The sequence below is a fragment of the Hyaena hyaena genome, unplaced genomic scaffold, assembly GCF_003009895.1.
Source record: "Hyaena hyaena isolate Hyena2069 unplaced genomic scaffold, ASM300989v1 scaffold_141, whole genome shotgun sequence".
Lineage (NCBI taxonomy): Eukaryota > Metazoa > Chordata > Mammalia > Carnivora > Hyaenidae > Hyaena > Hyaena hyaena.
The window spans coordinates 289,584-309,398 of record NW_024080773.1 but is presented as its reverse complement, the minus strand read 5'-3'; the positions used below and the strand labels follow the sequence as shown (position 1 = coordinate 309,398).

Below are 19,815 nucleotides of genomic sequence, written 5' to 3'. Positions count from 1 at the left end.
TGCACGTATGTAGTAAATGTGGAAAACTATGCGCATCTTCCTTTGGGGAAGAGAATGAGGGGGAAAGGTTCTGCTTAGGGTTCTGGCTATTTGTGAATCATTTTCTTCTTATTCTGTTAGAAAGGTGAATTCTGAAGTTAATATGACAAAATGTTAACATCTGTTTTAGTGCTCATGAGAGATCTGTTATATTATTTTCTATCTCTGTTAAGTATGTTGCCTAACATAAAAATTTCAAGACGAAAGGAGACTGAGAAAATGTCTTTAAAAAGTTGCCATTTTCTGGAAATAAAATGAGGGCAAAGTTGTTAGAACAGGCTCATTTTAAAATTGAGGACTGGGAAAAATATTAGATTTGGTAATAACTTTCAAGAGAGCGGCTTCATTAAATGTTGAGATGGAAGCGAGGTAGCCAGAGGCTCTTTGGAAAGTTGGAAGGAGGTAAAAAGTAGATGGATGGCATAGCACAAAGCATCAGATAGCCAACGGAAGAAGTTTTAGAATAAGAGATCCTTGAATACTTACCAATATGACATTAAATAGGAGAAAGAGTAGGTAAATACCTACATTACATACTGTGGCCTTATTAAGCACTGTTAAATCAATTTTAGAGGCTTGGCATTTGTAAGAAAGTGATAGTTGTCTCTGAGAATTCCTTAACATTACCAAAATATCTACAGATAGATGCATATGCAAACAGATTTAGTAATTGATAGACATATTGAGTATGTATGAAGTGGTTTTAAAGAATAGTTTCCATTTCTTATATTATGGATGGCATCCAAAATATTCATCTAATCATGCACAAATGCACTGAATTATTAATTGAAAATGCATTTCCTCTTTAGCCTAAAGAAAAGGACTAAATTAGGATCATGTGTGAAAACTTGTGGGCCCACTATTGCTAAACTTAATGCTCATTTCTTGGGAACATCAAAACAACACTCTGAGTATTTTTAAAAAATCATACAAGTATGAAATACATGTTTTGGAAGCAATAACTACTTTATTTTTAAACGTACGCTTGTGATTTTTAAGATAGTACCATAAAGAGGAGTGACTCTAAAAGCAGATGAAATTTAAAGAAATTTTTTAAATGCATATTTATTTTTGAGAGAGACAGTGTGGGTGGGGGAGGGGCAGAGAGACAGACAGACAGACAGACAGAATCTGAAGCAGATTCCCGGCTCTGAGCTGTCAGCACAGAGCCAGATGCAGGGCTCAAACCGTGAGATCATGACCTGAGCTGAAGTCGGATGCCAGGTGCCTCAGAGGCAGATGTCTATAATAACCAATTATAACTGAGAAATAAGTATTAAAACTACTTGCTAACTTCATACACATGACTTACACTTAGGTCCCTGTGAGGGCTAGACTTCGACACTGTTACTTTTGCCCATAGGACGGGTGAGTATGTTAGAGATGCTCAGTGACAATTATCCTCCTAATGGGCAGAATCAGGTGCCACACTGCCATCCTCAATCCCAGGGTGCAGAAGCATGGAGGGAGAGTTAAACTCACACGCATACCATGAGTACACTTTAAAATCTCAGCATCCTATTTCTTCCAACCAATCCCTACCAAATCAAGGAAAAACAAAACAAAACAAAAAACCACAAAAACCCCTTTCAATAGTTCAAGTAACAAAAGTATACTTTTGATAGATCGTAAGATACTTCAACCAGTTTTTTCCAATAGCAATGCTTCTGGCCCTCTCGTTGGAGAGATGTTTTATGATCCCCTTTGAAACTAGTACTTAAATCCCAATTGTAACTTCTCTTAATTTTCTACTCTGGGTTGCCTTCTGACATCCTTGCCTTCCACTTCCTAACCTCAGTGTCCACCCTTTCAGTCCCTTCGGAGTATGTTCTCCTAAGGATGTCCCAAGCATTCAGAACACAGAATTACCAGGCTGTGTATTAGGAATGCAGATTCCACAGCACCATCCTAAAAATTCTGATTTGGAATACGCTTTAGTATAGGATTTTCCATCAGTTTGGACTCCCTTTCATCCTTCAGTCCCACCAATATCAGTTCTCCAAACTGGTAATTTCCATGATCTGCCTTCAATTCTCCCTGAGCCGAGCCCTGCATGTTTCCACTACAAATGTGTGTGGTTAGGCCTATGGACATAGGTTGATCCTGTACACGTTCAGTATGTATTGGAGAAATCATCAAGCCACTTTCAGTTATAATTTTCTTATCTGTAATGTAGGTATTCATCTATCATTCATTCATCCATGAATTTAATTGATTACTTTATATTTATTTATATTTATAGTATTTGTTGAGTAGATGCTGTTCTAAGTATTGGAAATATAATGAATACCTAAAGGTTCCACAGACCTGACAATTTCATTAAATATTAGTCTATAACGAATATAGTTGTTGAGAAGATTTAATGAAAGCATTATAGTACCTAAAGCATATACCCGTGTTTAAGTGCAAGGCAAGGTTTTTAAGCTCTCTGCATAACACACTTATTTAGTCCTTATAGCAATAGTATGTGGCAAGTACTATTACTATTCTCATTTTATATATAATGAAACTGGGCCACAGAAAGTTTAAGTATTTACTTCAAGGTCACTAAGTTAGTAAATGTTAACACTGGGATTTTTAACCCAGGTCATCGGGGTCTGCAACCCATCCTCTTAATCTCTGATGTAACGCTACCTCTCTCTGAGACATTTAACCTATCAAAGTCTTCATGTACGTATCCGATTTATGAAGAAGTCAACCTAAACTACAGAAATGTCTTCAAGCCTAAGTCTGTAACTTGATCTGACACTAAGGTATTTCAAGAAAGAATGTGTCAACAAGCAGGAATAGTCTCAATGACTATTATGCAAAGAGCACCTTCCTGATGGCAAAAGTTGGCAAGATCTATATAGTATTTCCAGAGAAGAAACCTAATGTGACAACAGGTATTGAATATTTACCACTTCGTCACTGTGCTAATTGCATTTCACAGATTGCCCTGATTCATCTTGACGATCATGTACAAAGTATGTGATACATCTATTTTACAAGATGAGGAAACTGGTGTTAGTACAAGGTGAGTCACTAGTTCAAGGTCTTACAATCAGCAAGCATTTCCAACTCAATTGTTGGACCCCAGAACACACCTTCCTCATGGCTACCAAGCATCATTTTTTAAATACCAGCTGCTGCATTGATTCTGCAGCCTACTAAACTTCTGGTCACCTACACTCGTATTTTTCTCCTAAGTAGCATCAGGGCTGGGAAGAATATACTTTGAGACCATGTAGTGAAATGTTAGTTTACAATGTGCTTTTCTCAGAGATGCCTCCAGTGGCCACACCAGCTAAATCAGTTCCTCTACTGTTTGCAGAATTCTTTTTATAGTTATTATTTTAATGTTACTGTCCTCTGGTAGGCTCTAAGATATGAGGTTCACAATGTACCTCTTTCAGTTTTCAGTGCGTGCCCAGTGCTTGGTGCAGTTCCTGGTATGTGAAGGCTTGCTTCTGTGTTCACTTTATGTACTTTTCTTTTCTTTTCTTTTCTTTTCTTTTATAAGTTGATTTATTCACTTTGAGTGGGGAGAGAGAGTGAGCACAAGCAGGGGAGGGGCAGAGAGACATACATATGGAGAGAGAATCCCAAGCAGGCTCTGTGCTGTAAGCGCAGAGCCCAGTGCAGGGCTTGAACTTGCAAATTGTGAGATCATGACCTGAGCCAAATCCAAGAGTCAGACGCTTAAGCGGCTGAGTCACCCAGATGCCCCTATGTACATTTCTAATCCTGTGCCTGGTTTCTGAGGTTCTCTGATAAAGGCAAAAATGCAGACAGATGGCTCTTAAGCACTGGAAAAGGATACCACTACTGTGAATTAAACAGCAAAGGGAGAAAGTGGGCTAAAAATTAGAATAGCGGGGTTGCTTATAACATTCCTCACTTCATTAATGCATTTTCTTTTTCATTTACATTACCAGAATCTCAGGAGTCTGTTTAGTTCGATTCATCCCCGGGAGACCAAGCAAATGGCCCATCACTGTATGCATTCACTGAGGTGAGATAGCCTGAGCGGGCAGCCAGCAACAGACTGAACATGAACTTGGGGCACCAGCAACATAGAGGCACTGAACGTCATTTCTTTTCCAAGCAAGGCAACACAAGTCGTTTTTACGGGAAGTATCACAACTTCGTTGAATTTCATTACAAGTAACTTGTTTTTAATATTATTTTGATTTTTATTTATGCATGGGGGTGGAGGCGTAATCGATTCAGTTCTCTGTGCTGCTGAAGTTCTCACTCTGGCCCTGAGCTCCTGAGAGCATGCCGGCTCTCCTCGTACATCACATGGCACACCTGCCTTCTCGCACATCATTAATACTAGTTTATTTTGTTCTGGGTCATTTGTATTTTGTGTCTGAGAGAGAGGTGGCCCAGCTCTTTGACAAGTGAACCCTTCCCCCTGGATACTGCCTTCAGTATGTGGATGACTTTAATGCATCATCATCCTGCACTTGAATTCTAACCACAGATGCTCTCTCCTCTGCTTCCTCCTCCATCTACTGGTCTTCCTTCCAAACTTGCGGACAGGCTGTGCTTCCTGCTTCCTCGGCCCCTAGTGGAACTCTGGCTCTGACAGCCAAGCTGTCAAGCAGCCCCAGCACCCCTTTTTGTTGAGTGTGGGCTCAGGCCTGGCTTACAGCCTCTGTCTTACGTGTATTTTTTCTTCCATTAATTCAGTAATCAGCTTACTCATCTTCCCAGTCATTGTTTAAACAGCTAACATTGTCTTCCATGCTTAGGAGGTGTTATTCATATTCAGTGAATGGAATTAAATCATTTCACCAATTTTTACATTTTGGATTGAGTGAATTATTATATGACATTTCAGAGTATCTACTTGGAAGTTATCTTAAAGTACCTTAAAATGAGAACACCTGTGACCAGAACCTATTTGAATTAAGTGAAAAGACTGAAAAAAAAAAGTCAAATCCAAATTTTGAGCATTGAAGAATTATTGTGTCCTTCAACCTCTGAAGTTGTATCTCCATATTTTATATATTCCAAGTTTTTTGTACTTTCACGTCTCTAAGGAGATATATATTTACCAACTTTTCAGCATAAGGACAATCCTATAATTCAGAAATTCCTCAGAGTGAGTGATTTTGGTGAGTCTTAAATCTCTCCTACCTTTTTCCCCCCTATACAAAGAGGTTCAGGAAATACTTTTTTAAATGAATAAACTTTTACCTTTTATTTTATTTTCATCTTCACCTCCCCTCAATTTATTGTTACTAATAGCAAAATCCACCTTTTTAAATGAACACTTTTATGAATATTGACAGACTTACACAGTCATGTAAGTGCCATCACCAATCAAGACAATATTTTCATCAGCCAAAAAAGCTCCCTCATGCCCCATTTGTTCCTTTCTCCTTCCACCAGCCAGCGGCAGCCCTGATGTGAAAATATGAATGCCTTTTTCTTCCTAAAGTACTTTTGGGAATGTTTTCACTTAAGATATAAGTATCCCTGGTAAATCAGGTGTTGAGTTGACATAATTTTAATACCTTTAAAAGGTACTTGCTAGCCTTGTGCTGCGACAAAGATACTTTGGGGGAATAGTTTAAATCAGTAATAGGAAATACAGTTGCCTCTGTAATTATGTAATATAACAGTCTGTGGATGAGAAAGTGCCTTTTTTATGACATCAAGCTTTGTGACTCACAGGGTAGGGAGGGAAAAAATGTTTTTAATGCCTGGATGTTTTTCTCTCCTCGTTATCCGCCTTCTTCTTTTGGGCAGGGCTGGGGGTAAGGGGCAATCAGGTGGTTTGAGATCAGATATGGGTTTTTTTAAATCTAAATAAAGTGTTTACTTGGTTTGAAGTGATATAGTAGCTATTGTATTATACATATTAATAAATTAATGTGCCCGACCAATGAAAATCACAGGACATGCCAAATATACCAAGGATTGAAGAGCCACTTTCCATGCTAAACTGAATGTAAATTGAATTCTGACTAAGGGCACTGTTCATTCTCCAGTGATGGGTATGTGATGAAGGAGATGCCCACTGGGGTGTTGGGAGGACCGAATTCATTGCAGAAGAAGACTCCCTTGGGGTGCCAGGCCTCCTCTGTGCCTGCATCTTTGGAAGCTGACATAGGCCATGTAGAGAAGAGATCATTATGTTTATAGTAGAAGGTCTGTCTCATTCTTGCCAAGGCTAACGGGATTTGGGACAAAATAAGCCAGTTTTATCAATGTCCATTCTGTGTTATCCAAATTAGAACTCGGAGAAATAAAGGCTGCAGTCGGACAGTGGTAACAACTAGCAAATCAAAGTTCATATCATAGTTGATTCAACTATAGTAGACACCTTTGAATATGCTCCTTTTTAATTGACAGTTTCCTATGATTTATGTGGCCAGATTTGTCCTGTTCTCCATCTCTACCTGACAGGGCTCAGTCACCACTCTTCGCTGCATATCTCACTTCTTGTACCTATATTTGGCCTTCTCTTCTTTCTCTGTAGTCTTACCTTAGTTTAGGCAGCTTTTTGTTTTCCAATTTCTATGTAAAAAAGTCAGTGTCTCCTGCCAACACTTTAAATAACTCTAGATCTTCAGTTTTCTACCTTCTTAATCAATTTCTACATCTAGATCTTTGCAAGTACTTCTAATTCAACATCCTCCTCAAAAATCTTCCTCTGTCCCATCCATTAGCTACTTAGTACACAGATGTTCAGTTGAATTGAACTGTCATTGTTCATGGTGAGGAGAAAAACAGAATGTGGGTTTTGATTTGGGCCTTGCTGGATAAGCACAGTTGGGAGAAATTAAGAAGGAAAAGATCGTCTACATGTCGAGGACACCATGAAGTACAAAACCAAGTTTAAACATTTTTGTTCCTTGGGGTTGAGACTAGCCTGTCTCCTAGAAAGATATTAGTTGGAAATAAAGTTGAGGAGTAGGGGGTGGAACAAAATTGTGGCAGAATTTGAAAGCAGAGAAATTTGAACTTGATTTTTTTTGAAATTGAGATCCACTAATTATTTCGGAGTAGGGCAAATGGGCATTTGTTGGTTCTTACCTGACCTTTGTTTTTTGTTCCACTTTTTTCCTAGGGTTTTCAGAATTTCATTCTGGTATCTGTTGACCTCTCCTCAATTGACCGTATGTGTCAGCAGAAGAGAATTCACCCTTAGCATCAAGGGTGAGGATGTGGCCTGAATATCTCCAATCAGAATGAATCTCAGGAATCTTGTTCAGAAACATTCCCTTGTGGTGAGTAGAACTGACATCCACGTTTGCTACGCCATGATGTGACTGTGCAGGGAGCCGGCCAGGAAACAAAGCTCAGACGAGCTAGAATGATCTTCATGTCCCAGCTAGAGAAAACTTCCGAAATGTGTAAAGGTATCCTAAAAATTGAAAGAAAGCTTTTGGAAAATACTCCTGTAAAAATCACTTAACGTTAGTGATTACTAATGTAAGTCACTTCGTGTTGGAGAAACACAAGAATATATATGCATTACATCATATTTGGGGAAAATACAAAAGTACTAGCTCTGATGATGTGTTCAGAAAATTAATATATTGACTCAACGAATTCAGTTGCTTCCAATGCTTTTATAACTATTAGTACTAATGGAACTGAAAGGACTAAAGTTTAACTCCATTTCTATTTTTGTGTGTTTGGCACTGAATTTTTTAAAGATGCTATTTGGGGGGTGAGTTTTAGGTTCACAAAAAAATTGAGAGGAAGGTGTAGGAATTTCCTCTGGACACTGTGCTCCAACTCATGCATGGTCTTTCCCATGCATCAGCATCGCTTAGCAGAACAGTACATCTATTACCAAGAATGAACCTATATGACATGTCAGAATCACTCAAGCTCAGTAGTTTACCTTAGAGCTCATGCTTGATAGTGTGTATTCTACAGGTTTGGACAAATATATAATGACATATATTCATCATTATAACGCCACACAGAGTGAGTTCACTACCCTAACAATTCTCAGTGCTACACTTATCCATCCCTGCATCCCATCTGGACCCCTAGTAATCAGTGATCTTCTTACTGTCTCCATAGTTTTGTCTTTCCCAGAATATCATATAGTTGGAATCATATGGTATCTAGCTTTCTCAGATTGGGTTATTTTACTTAGTTAAAATATATGCGTTCAAGTTTCCTCCTTTTTTCTAAGGCTTAATAGCTATTTTTTTAAAAGCACTGAATAATACTCCCATCATCCAGATGGATCACAGTTTATTTACCCATCACCTACTGAAGGACATCTTGGCTGCTTCCAAGTTTTGGCAGTTATGAATCCATAACATCCATGAACAGGTATTTATGTGGACATAAGTTTTTCAACTTTCTGGGTAAATATCAAGAAGTGCAATTCCTGGATCATAGGGTAAGAGTATGTTTAGTTTGATAAGAAACCCCCAGATTTCTTGTCTTCCACAATGGCTGTACCATTTTGCATTCCTACCAGCAGTGTTTGAGAGTTCCCTCACCAGCATTTGGTGTTGTCAGTGTTCTGGATTCGGGCCATTCTCATGGGTATGTGGTGGTATCCCATCGTTTTAAAATGCATTCCCCTGAAGACATATAGCCTGGAGCAATTTCTCATGTGCTTATTTACCAACTCTAGATCTTTGGTGAGAAGCGTCTTTTAGGGTTTTTGGCTCATTTTTTAAAAAATCACATTATTTGTTTTCTTATTGTTGAGTTTTGTAAGTTCTTTGTATATTTTGGTTAGTCCTTTATCAGATGTGTCTTGCAAATATTTTCTCTCAGTCTGTTGTCCTTTTCTTCATATTGTCTTTACAGAGTTTTTAATTTTAATGAAATCCAACTTATCAATTGTTTCTTCATGGATCATGCGCCTTTGGTGTTCTACCTAAAAAGTAATCAGCACACCAACATCATCTAGATTTTCTCGGGGTGCCTAGGAGGCTCAGTTGGTTAAACGTCCGACTTTGGCTCAGGTCTTGATCTCATGGTTTGTGAGTTTAAGCCTTGTTGAGGGCTCTGAGCAGACAGCTCAGAGCCTGGAGCCTGCTTCAGATTCTGTGTCTCCCTCTCTCTCTGACCCTCCTTCACTAATATTCTGTCTCTTTCTCAAAAATAAATAAAACATTAAAAAAATTAGATTTTCTCTTATGTTATCTTCTAGGAATTTTATAGTCTTACACTTTACATTTAGGTACATCATCCATTTGGAGTTAAATTTTGTCAAGTGTGTAAGGCTTGTGTTTTTTTTTTTTTTTTTTTTTTTTTTGCATGTGGATGTCTGTTTCTCGCACCACTTATTGAAAAACCATCTTGGCTCCACTGTGTTGCCTTTTCTCCTTTGTCAGACAAGTTGATGTATTTATGAAGGTCTATTCTTGGCCCTTTCCTTATTCTATTCTATTGATCTAATTGAATGTTCTTTTCCCAATCTCATCCTGTCATGATTACTGTAGCTTTATAGTAAGTCTTAAAGTCAAGTAGTCTTTCAACTTTGTTCTTCTCCTTTAATAGCATGTCAGCTATAGTGTGTATTTTCCTTCTCCAAATAAACGTTAGAATCAATTTGTTGATATCTCTAAAAAAAACTTTTTGGGATTTTTGTTGAGATTAAATGCAATTTATAGATCAAAATGAGAAACACTGACATCTTGACAATATATTCTCTTCCTACCCTAGAACATGGAATATGTTCATTTATTTAGTTCTTTGATTTTATTAGTCAGGGTTTTGTAGGTTTCCTTATATAGATCTCGTATATACTTTGTTAGATTTATACCCAAGTATTTAATATTGCTAATATAAATGATGTTGCGTTTTTAATTTCAAATTCTATTCATTGTTGGTATATAGAAAAGCCATTAACTTTTGTATATTCACCTTATGTCCTGCAACTTCTCCATAATCACTTCTTAGTTTCAGAATATTTGTGTTGTCGTTGTTGTTGATGCTTTTGGATTTTCTACCTAGGTTATCACACCATCTGCAAACAAAGACAGTTTTATGTCTTCTTACCAAATCTGTGTACCTTTTACTTTGTTTTCTTGCCTTCTTGCATCAGCAAGGACTTCCATTACAATATTTAATATTACAATATTAAAAACCCAATGTACATTCTAAGATTGTACCTGAAAATTTCAGAGGTTTATACCATCTAGTATGATGTTAGCTATTAGGCATTTTAATTTTGTTGAAGAGAAAGTGGGAGTGAAAGCTGGTAGAGTGGCAGAGGGTGAAAGAGAAGGAGTCTCATGCAGGCTCCATGCTCAGTGCAGAGCCTGACATGGGGCTCATTCTCACTTCCCTGGGATCATGACCTGAGCTGAAATCAAGAGTTGGACACTCAGCCTACTTAGCCCCCCAGGTGCCCCAGGCTTTTCCAAAAAAGGTAGCCTTTCTCAAGTTGAGAAGTTGCCCTTCTAATCCAAGTTTCCTGAAAATTTTCATCATGAATGGGTGTTAGGTTTTATCAACTGCTCTTTCTGCATCTATTGATCTGACCATGTGATTTTCTGTGTTAGTCTGTTGATGTGATGCGCTGCATTAGGTTTTCAAATGCTGAACCAGACTTTCTAGGATTAATCCCACTTGGTCATGGTATATAATTCTTTTTCTATTTTTTGGATTTAAAACTTTATAATAAGCTGATGTTCACACACACAGATACACTTTTTTCTCCTTCTAGAGGAGGGTTGTTAAACATCCACTAGCACACCACTAGCGACAACTTTCTACTGTACTTCTTACTTGATTCATTGAAGGCTTAGTTAAAAAGAATATAATTTTCAACAAAACTCGGATGTTCAGTCAGAATGAGAAGGCAGGCATACAAGCTTAGAATGCTTTGGGTCACTCTCCTATGAAAATGCTCAACTATTTTTTCTTTTCTGTCTTTTTTAGAGCTTCAACTCTTCTCCTTGACTTATAGGAACAGTAATACATTGCTATCATAGAGCACTGTACAAGATCAGCCTTTCTACTGAGCAGCTAGGAAAAATTGCCTTTGGTCATAAAGGCTAGGTTATGGCTGACTAAATATTTCATGAATAACTTTTGTTAACAATTGGTAATGCATTTTCCAACTTGGAAGAAGTCCAAAAGATACAAACTTTCTTTTACTTTTCTGCTTTGTCTCTTGTTTCCTCATACTTTATAGCATTATTTCCTCCAGGGTAATTCTGCCACCTGCAGGAAATGAGTAGACAACTTCCCACTATAAACTCAAGCTTTTAAATATTGTGTGTTTTTTTTTTTTTTTTTAAGAGACACAAGTTCTTAGTAGTGCCCTGAGGTCAATGTGATTTTCATAGAACAGTATCACATGTATTATTATAGGAGTTAACACATATCTCATATCTCAGGATAAGAGATTGGTGTCATTTCTCCCTTTAGGTTTATGAAGCTTGTACTCCATTTCTCCCCCAGCAAACTAATTCAGCGCTGTGTACATTTTAGTGTGTAATGTGCTGCAAAAGAAAAGCTCTTGATTGTACTTCCTTTCCATTTCCAAACATCTCTATTTTTTTTTTTTATTTTAGAGGATGGGGGAGAATGATAGAAATAGAGAGAGAGAGAGAGAGAGGGATTGAGGATCTCAAGCAGACTCTATGCTCAGTATGGAGTCTGACACAGGGCTCGATCCCACGACCCTGAGATCATGACCTGAGTTGAAATCAAGAGCTGGACACTCAATTGCCTGAGGCACTCTGGTGCCCCCTAAACATCTCTATTTTATAGAGAAGAGCTTTGAAAGTGTCCTGCACCTATGTTCTTGTAGAAAAATGTAGCATGAGTATCTCCCCCTATAATCATTCATTCTTTCGTTCTGTTTCCGTTTGGATGAATAGATCCAGTCCATGTGTGTCAATTTTGTTTCAAATGCTTCTATGACAGTGTTTAGAAAATGTGGTAGAGGGGTGCCCGGGTGGCTCAGTCAATTAAGTGTCTGACTCTTGATCTCGGCTCAGGTCATGATCTCACAGTTTGTGAGTTCGAGCCCCATGTCAGGTTCTGCGCTGACCGTGTGGAACCTGCTTCAGATTCTGTCCCTCTTCCCCTCCCCAGCTTGTGCTCTCCTCTCTCTCTCTCTCTCAAAATAAATAAATACACTTAAAATTTTTTAAAATATGTGGTAGAATCCATTTTACTTTGGCCCTGCTCTGGCAGCAAAAGATCATTGAAAGAGGATTTCATGGGCCCGATGATGCAGCTCCCTCCATGGGGCACTGGTCCCCCTCTCCTTTCCAGGGCAGAGACTGAAAACAGCTGGCCCCCAGCTTCCCGGAGCTGCTCGCTAGCTTGACAGACCAGGACGTCAGACACCATTTGTTGTTTTTCATGGTGGAGGCAAGGTGATTAAAACAAGATAAACATGCCAGAAGAAGAAAGAAGGAAAATACCTCAGAATAATTTGGGTGTGGAAAAAAAGTCCCCTTTGAACTTCCTAAAGAAAGACTCAGGGGACTATGTATAATGGGGATGAGTCTCTGTGGTTAATATTAGGAAGAAGGTCATGTTACAAGGGAGGAAATATAAGGAGAATACACATCTCTGAGGAATTATAAAAGAATATGGAGAATTTCATCTTTATGCAGAATTACAGCACATCGTTTTTCACATTCATCGAGTCCCAAAGAATTTTTTTCTGCCATGGCTGGTATGCCTTGTTTATTTATTTATTTATTTTTTAGCTGATTTATGCTTACTTAGAAAATCCTCTTCCTCTTGCCACTGATTTTCCCTCTTAAATTTAGAGATGTCATTCTTTATCCAAAGTGAATAGATCACAAGCCTCTTTAATAATAGATGTCTGAAGAATATTTCTTTAAGCTTTTAACTTTTAATTGGTTTTACAGTTAAAGAAATATTCACAGATAACACCAAGTTCCTGTACACCCCTCACCAGCTTTGTCTTTGTTAATATCTTATGCCCCACGGCACATTTGTCACACTAAGGCACTGACACTGATATATTATTTTTAACTAAACTTCAGACATTAGTAGGGTTTCATAAGCCTCTCCACTAACATCGTCTTTCTGCTCCAAGATCTAATGTTGGCTACTATATTCCATTTAGTCCTTTCTGGTCCATGACAATTTCTCAGTGTTTTTGTAGTTTTCTTGTGGAGGACTGACCAGGTGCCCTGAAGAATGCCCTCATTCTGGTTTTATCTGATGCTATCTCATGGTGAGGCTGGGCTTAAAGAATTTGCGGAAGGATATCTATTGCAGGTGATATGCCCTTCTCCTCACATCATGTCAGGGGTAGATGATACTCACACGACATGAGTGGGGCTGTTTACTTTCATCATTTGGTTAAGCCAGTGTTTGCTAGATTTCCCCACTCTTTTTTTCTTTCCCATACTCTATTCTTGGAAAGGGGGTCACTAAGTTCAACCTATTCTGAAGTGAGATTGCGGGGGAGGGAGGTAAGCTCTACCTCTTGGCGGGGTAAAGAGTCTTTTACTCGTTCTATGACTGTATTCAAGGTCAATAAAACATGGGATCAGTTTAATTGACAAGTTGGGCAGTTCAATGAATTCTATGTCTATTCACATTCACAAATTTCAGAAATATAAGGATTTGCATCTAATTTTCTGAAGCTGTTGAAATGCCGTTTCTTAACACTGTCTAAAATCAGTTCCCTGGTGGGATGGCCAGGGATTCCAGAGCAAACTCACCTGGCAAGCCCGTGGCATCGTCTAAAGAAGTGAGTCCTGTGTCAAATGATGAAAGTTAAAAGTCATGTTCCCAACTATTCAGGTTTTCCCACATTGCTCCATCCAGATTTTAAGCCCAGATATGCCCGGTTTCACCCTCGAGTAGTGCAGGCCTTCGTAGATTTCTGTGTGAACGAATTCCAACGTGTGGTGCAATGAAGCCTCCTGAGACAGAGGCTCACCTCCACCTGGAGTCAGCAAATGTCTGTGCTCTAGGTGTGTCTGTGACAGCTTTGCCAGAACAGTGTTTTTTTAAAGGCGTTCTGACTTTTGTTTCTGATTTTTTCAAAGCCATGGTGATCTGAAATAATAATTGGAGTTAGTAGTCACAGATTTAATCATCTGTTAACCGGTGAGACTGTGTCAATTACCTAGTTTATTGAGCTCCGGAACAAGAGTTCAGAATTTTTTTTGACCCTGAGGATCCTTCTGATTTTCCTTTCATTTCTTCCAGATAATTATGAGCTGATGAACACCATGACGAATCAGATAAAACTAACCCATCAGGTGTCCCCTTCTCCATTCCCTGTTATCAAGCTAGACAAATGTTATGCATCTTTTTAAGACCCTGTGATAGGCATTTTTGAGTTAGCCTCATTCCTAACTTCATTTAATACACCAGTACTCTTTTTTTTTCTCTTTTTTACACACTTCTAATTTATATTAATTTCAAGAATTTTATGTATCACTCTAAATCCTTTGGAAAGAAGATGAAGCAAAACTACCGACCAAAAATCAAAAACCGTGGGGGATACTCACGAGAGGATCAGGCATTCAGGTGGAGCTCGTGGGTACTTGGAGATCTGTTATTCATAGCCCAACATGCTCAGGTATAAGCTTACAGCTTCTTGGTCGCTTTTTGCTGGAAGCCTGATACCACACAGAGTAGAGGTCAACTGCTGACTTAGACCAGAAGTCCCAAGCTGGGAGGGCTTTTATTTTTTTAAATGAATGTCTTCCAGATGACACTGTCCTACCCTTCCGTGCAGAGCTAGAACACAAACAAAATGTGTATCGTAAGGGTCATGTGGTAGAGAGGGACTGGGCATAATCTGATTCATCATTTGGCTGTGAAGCCCACTTTGTTCAGCTCCCCACTCTGGAACAAGGACAGACTCTTAGCCCAGGGCCAGGATGAAGGGTCCAGCCCTATCACTTTCCCTGGCTTGGGTCAGAGAAGCTGCAGACACAGCCAATGGAATGATTCCTCCCATGTCCCCAGGGATCCAGTTTTCTCAGCTGCAGATCCACCAAGGGCATGAAAAAGGGAAGAAAGCAAAAAAAGAAATCGTCTCTGCTAATTCAATTGTGGGTTTCCTTGGATCAAAGACAAACTACTATAGCATCCCAAGTTCAAGCTTTTACTCATAGGATGCTGGAGGCCCTCTCCTCATGATTTACATTAAGGCCTATATATGGTACACATGTGGCCTCTAGAAGTATATTTAAAAGATTCTTTTTTATCACTGGCAAACTGAAGAATAACATACAAGGAGGTCCCAATCTGATGATGTTTAAAAACTAGAAGGTTGGAGGAAGCTAGGAGTTGAGTAGACAAAAGAAGAAAGAATTACATATTAAACACCAAGTAGGACAGAATCCCAAAGGAGCGAATAAAAAGTTCCAGCAAATGCAGCCGTGCCATTTGAATATGTAGCCAGATAATTAAAATGTCAGGAAGCTTGATTCCCAGGACTTCAAGACAGAGGGAGGAAATGTTAACACACACACACACACACACACACACGGACACATGCACACATACACACACGTGCACGCACACATGCACACATACATTGGCAGGCTTGGGGATCATTTTTCAAATAACTGTTTTCAACCCCTGTGTTAGAAAACATACTTCACTGGGGAGAAATAAGTGAAAAATAATGGGCATCATTTTCTCAATTTTACTGTTGGACACAGGTGGTAACTACAGATCTTCACATACAAACATACTGTTCAAGAAACAGAATTTTCTGAATATGTTATAACTTGATTTCCATTTCAAACCTATGTTCCATCAGTGGAAGAACCTTAATCATAATCATCTTTAAGTAATCTCATTCTACTCAAGTGTCCTCAATAGAAGCCACCCCCTCATCCTCCACATCCCCCCTTCCCCTCTGCCCTCCTGGCTCTTTCTCTTAGGGTTAGTTCCTAGCTCTTTATTATTTTCTCCTTGTGGTCAGAAAGAGACAAGAACAGTGAAAAATTCATCAGTTAAATTTTCTCCTTAGCAACTGGTGTGCTTTGAATGAAAATGAGCACAGATCAGGTTATTTTCTGGTGTTTTCTATGTAAACTGTTGTCTCTTTATCGCTTTACAGTTTATCAAGATCATTGTGTTGTGCATGAGTTATTGGAGTTAAGGACTTGGCTTCTCTCTTTTTTTTAAAATATTTATTTAATTTGGAGAGAGAGAGAGAGAGAGAGAGAGAGAGAGAGAATGAACAGTTGGGGAAGGGGCAGAGAGAATGGGAGATATAATATCTGAAGGAGGCTCTAGGCTCTGCACTGTCAGGACAGAGTCCAATGTGGGGCTCAAACCCATGAACCATGAGATTATGACCTGAGCCGAAGTCACTCAACCGACTGTGGCACCCAGGCGCCCCAAGCACTTGGCTTCTCTTGCCTTTTAGAATCTGCAATGTACCACCTATATAAACACTTGGAAAATAATTAGGCCTCAAGTTCCCTTTCAGCCAAGTAAGTAGAAATCAGATAAAAACTAAGTAGCAGGATCAGGGCTGGGGATAACTATTGTTTTGACTTGCTAGAATCCTCTTATTCTGACAACTGCCCCTTCCCCCCATCCACACGTATTACTGTCTTTCTTACACGAGTCGGTGACTGACCAGATCTGAGCCAACGCCAGTCCTTTCCCTGGTGATGAGTAACTGGAGCAGGAGTAAGCAACTGATCCAGGGTGAGCTTCTCAGTGTCCCTGGGATTTTGGAATCAGGACTAAGAAGACAGGTATGTTGGAGAGGAAGGTATAAATTTGGACATTGGTAGTGTGTTCTTCTGTGTGCAGGCGCATGGCAGAAAACACTACACAGCAGTAAGCAAATAAAACAAAAAGCTGAAACACAACACATACCCTAACAGTACTTAAGCCCTGGGGTTCAGTTGTCCCTGAGGCTCCATTTCAAATCTGCATTTCAGGATCCTGAGGAACACTCTGATCCTTTCCTCTTTTGGCTTAAGTTTACATTTATGTTACTTGCAACCAAACAAGTTGTAACTAATACTGTCCATTGCCTGGTATGCCAGGCTAATTCAGATTGGCTCTGTTTCTGTACTGCAGAGAGTGTGACTCGGTATTTCTTACTAGCCACATGAAGCCATTTCTCTGTCCATGTGGATTTGTTTAGGAGTTGAAGCAAAAGAAGAAAACCACGTGTTTATAACTTCAGTACTCCAAATGGAAAAATTCATTCTCCGAGTCTTTCTAATAATCAGAGAGATATTACAAATGATACAGGCTCATAGTCATGGACTCTAATTTTAGAGTTTGACTAATAAATAGTTTAAACAATAATGAGATTTTTTGGGAGGTCTGTTTAGTTAAGAAGAGTTCACTGAAGGCTTGAGAATGAAATGTCTGCCGTATGTCTGTGTGTGTGTACATACATATATATGTATATATAAAGGTTTTCTAGAATATATATTTTAGGCCCTAAGAAGAAGAAGAAGAAAGTGTTTGTCTACAGGTATGGCTTATTCCATTTATTTAATTCTCATTTTCCAGAAACAAAAAAAGTCCACCTAGAAAAAAAAAGGAAAACCATAAATCTCTAATCTGTTGGCTGACGTGACTTTTATTAAGGCAGTTAAGAGTCATTCAAATCCCAACTCAGTTGTGTGACTTGGGTCATTTACTTAATCTCTCAGTGACTCAGTTTTATTCTCTATAAATATGTACATCATTGGATGGTTGTGAGTTGAAATGAAGTGGTATATCTACATCACATAGACTACACTTAATGTACACACAGTAAAGGCTCAATTAATGTTAGCTATTATTTTCTCAGAAATTCTCAAAAATGTTGTCATTCTCATATAGAGCTTTGGTTGTTTTTGAAATTGCTCCTAAACAAATGGATCTTTTGAATAGCTTCTAAACAAATGTATATTTCACAATACTCCATTTACCCCTGTTTCTCTCAAGATATTTCAAAACAAAAATAAAATTTAAATTGAAGGGGTGAAAGGTATTCTATGCAACTTTTAGGAAGAGAAGGGGCTGCCACAAAGTCTAACGAGAGAACGCTGACATTCTAGCATATTTGGGAATTTGTGCATACGGTAGTAGACTTATCTTGTTTTTCCCTATCCTTTCTTTTCCTTCCTTTTGGTAACAGAACCCCTATTTCATCTGAACAACATCCTGCATTATTCTGTTGGGAGTGAAAGCGAGCCTTGTCTATAAAGCCACATGATGGGCATATGACCCAGGCAGTGCTAATCAGAATGTCAGGTCCAAAACGATTAAGAAAGGCACTCTCTGTGGTGGCAGGTTAATATTTGGTTGCTGGCCATCCTCCAGCCATGTGAAGAGAGCCACTGGATAAAGACATGATTTACTGACAGTTCTCTTAAGACCCTGAATCCCAGCCATACTTGAGTAAATGTATCCTTGGACTTTTGATGACATGGCACTCAAAGATTCTCAAGTATTTTTGTCTCTTATATTTTTCCTTATGCTATTTTGAGTATAGTTATCACTTCCAGCTGAAAGGGTTCCAGTGATTATACCTATTTCTGTGTTGTCTTTTGGAGGCTGAAGGAATCTATCCTCTGCTTGAACGAGAAGGAGATCCATTTTGACCCACTTTCCCCTCAGTAGAAAAAAGCTAAGAAAGGCATGTGAGTATGTTCTTACCTAGTCCAATTATTCAACTTAGAGATTGAAGAATTAGGTTAAGGAGAAAAGACTGGAAAAATATCAGGAAATAGATATTAATTTCAAAAATCTTTAATAAATCACTGTCAATCTTAGATTTATTATAGTCAAAAATGGAACCATCTTTGAAAGATATGCTTAAGAATATGATTTCCACATTCATCTAGCAAGAGATCACGTAGACACGAAGTACGGTGAGCTCAGATCATAAAGCATTCTCAGGCTTAGCTTTTAGGTCCAGCAGGAACACATGCTGGTATTTCATTGAAAAGTGCATTGGAATTTAGCTGTGGCCTTAAAGAATTCTTGAGGATTAAATACAGGGATATGCAAAACAAACAATTTTTAACTGAGCCAGAGTAACGAGAAACAAAGAATATACTTCTCCACTCTGCACCCCACCCCCATCCCCATCTGTGTATCTTTAAAATAAGTCATTCTCATCCAGCTGTAGGTGTTGGGCATAGAGCAAGCAGAATGGGCTCGGTGACTTAAAAGCTTTTTAAAGGGGCACCTGAGTGGCTCAGTTGGGTAAAAGTATCTGACTCTTGGTTTCAGGTCAGGTCATGATCTCACAGTTTGGGAGTTCGATCCCGGCATCTGGCTCCATGCTGACAGTGCAGAGCCTGCTGAGGATTCTCTCTCTCCCCCTCTCTCTGCCCTTTCCCTGCTTGTGCTCTTTCTCTCTCTCTCCAGTTAATAAATAAAAACTTTTAAAAAAAAAGGTGCTGTTTACAATGCCTATTAAAACTCTCTTCTCTAGGAATAGAAAGTTTCTGGCAGAGATTTGGACTTCTATCCCTGCACTGTGAACCATTGTGCTGTCCACCCATCCATCCTCTAAAACTCACTCGTATTAATGCAGTTATTATCCATAAGTAACTGAGGCAGAGATTACTTTAAATGACTCCCAAAAAACTTACAGTGAGATTATAGCAGAGATGAAATTGATATCCCTATAATGATACGCATAGAGTGACGACCATACTCCTTCCTACACAACTTCATTGTTCCTCAGACTTCCTTGTGGGCTCAGATAGCTGAAGGATATGGGCAAATAAGGTTACCCGGGAAGACGGAAGTCTGGCTGTAATGTCACTTCTAGGCAGTCCCCTGTGGCAGGAGCCATGCACGGTATGCAGAGTCTTCGTTCCCAAAACTGTACTTCAGACTCATGTGAAGTCCTAC

General features: G+C 38.9%; 1 long non-coding RNA gene across 1 annotated transcript in view; it reads right to left on the bottom strand.

Moving 5' to 3' along the window:
- Positions 1-14,588, bottom strand: part of LOC120235965 — a 50,508-nt gene extending 35,920 nt beyond the window's left edge. The window contains exon 1 of the long non-coding RNA XR_005529552.1: positions 14,481-14,588. This is a non-coding gene — a long non-coding RNA (uncharacterized LOC120235965). The remainder of the gene's footprint in view (positions 1-14,480) is intronic.
- Positions 14,589-19,815: the final 5,227 nt, after the last annotated feature.